Source organism: Pteropus medius, unplaced genomic scaffold, assembly GCF_902729225.1.
Source record: "Pteropus medius unplaced genomic scaffold, Ma_sr-lr_union100, whole genome shotgun sequence".
NCBI classification, from domain to species: domain Eukaryota; kingdom Metazoa; phylum Chordata; class Mammalia; order Chiroptera; family Pteropodidae; genus Pteropus; species Pteropus medius.
This window is the reverse complement of record NW_024351729.1, coordinates 1,350,006-1,351,717: the sequence shown is the minus strand read 5'-3', so window position 1 is coordinate 1,351,717 and position 1,712 is coordinate 1,350,006. Positions and strand designations below refer to the sequence as shown.

The following is a 1,712-nucleotide window of genomic DNA, read 5'->3' as shown; positions in this document are numbered from 1 at the left end:
CCCTCAATTTCAAGCTTATGGTAGAATCATAGCAAAAGTGACATTCCAGGTAATGAGGTAACAATTTAATATTTGGTCAGACTTTGCCTTGTTGATAACATTGTCTGACAACTTTGAGGTTTCTATGTTTTGGACTACAAACTGTCAAAGTCAACATTTTCATATATAAGAATAGAGAATGGAATGGCTTTTCTATTACCTTTTAGTTGAAGCCTGCACACTTAGTCTGTGAACATGATGATGTATTTGCTGCGAGCTTTTACCTTATTTCAGGAAATTGATTACTTAAACCAAGGCAACACCATTTTACGTCTCACTGTTAAAACAGGTAAAGCCTGGCTGTAAGACTGACATAAGGAGACAGGGTCAGGCAACACCGGCAAAGTAGACTTCCTGTGTTCACAAAAGAATGTAAATATACCCATACTGTAACCAACCTAAGTGAAAGTGAGATACTTCATTGGAGGAATTTATTGGAAAATTATAGTTGGATTATTTATTCATTCAACAAATATATATTGACCATGTATCATTTTGACACAACCTCTGACCTCACAAAGCTTGCAGTCTAATGGTGGAGACCATCAAGTAAACAGGTGTAACCAGGACAACATTTTGAAAATGCTAAACAGATGTCATTTTAATTTCCATTAAATCATGATACTCCGCAGCTTCTCGCCATGTATAGACACAGATGAACCATACAATCCAAATTTGGTCTGAGGAGATATCGTTATAAGGATGAATAAGAGCTGGTGGCTAAATAATGTTATACAAAAGCACAAACAAGTGTAAAATACTGGATCCCAGTGATAGCCTTTGGGAAACCAAAAGTTCAATGTGGCTGGAGTGAGAAAGGAAGTAAAAAAATGATGAGAATGGAGAAGTGAGCAGAAGCTGATTATGTTATGCCTAATAGGTCCTATTACCATGTATTTGGTGTATTTGAGGAATTGCAAAGAGGTCATTGTGACTGGAACCATCTAAGAAGAATATTTAAAATTATCGCTATGAGTGGTAACCAGTTTGAATATGAGGGTTCAGTACATTTATCCAGTTTGATGAACAATGAAATAGCTAAGGATGTTCTTGTGATCCAATTTGGATGAGTGCCTTGCGTGAGCAAGAAAAATGAAAAATAATTTGGGTGTTTGGTCACATTGCCTTCATATCTGAATAGGATCTAGAGAAGTAATGGGGTCCATCCAGCATCCCCCCTGGGTGGACATTCTCAAATATTCTCAGAGCTCATTTGTGACAAGAGTAGGCTTAGGCCCTGGCTCAGGAAAGAGCAGGAGAAAGTCCATGAGGCAGCTCTAAATACTCTCCTCGCTGCCCTTACTAGGGGTAGCTTTTCCAGAGGAATGGCAATTTACATTCATGAGGGGCTCATATATTCAGAAGAGGAATATCATCCCCGGAAGAACTGTAGAGCCCCATAATGTGGTTGAAGGGAGAGTGAGATAGGCCTGTGGGGCACTATACAAGGTAGTTACTTTTTAACTATAGGAATTGGAGGCATCCAGAGAGCTAGTCTATAGGACATGTTCTAGGAATTCAGGAAGAAGATGAAGAGGAGCAAAAACTTCATGTGTGAATGGAGTCTAGGTCTGGAATTGCTGCAAAAGCAGAGTAATGAGGTTTGGGTTCTCCTTTGTTTGGGCACTGGCTGTACTGGCATGATAAGTCAGCTTCAGTTAAGAAATAGGATC

The 1,712-nt window shown here is 39.1% G+C and overlaps 1 pseudogene; it reads left to right on the top strand.

The window, feature by feature from the left end:
* Positions 1–234: 234 nt before the first annotated feature.
* The window catches only part of LOC120587716 (lysine-specific demethylase 3A-like), a 24,700-nt pseudogene continuing 23,222 nt past the window's right edge, over positions 235–1,712 (top strand).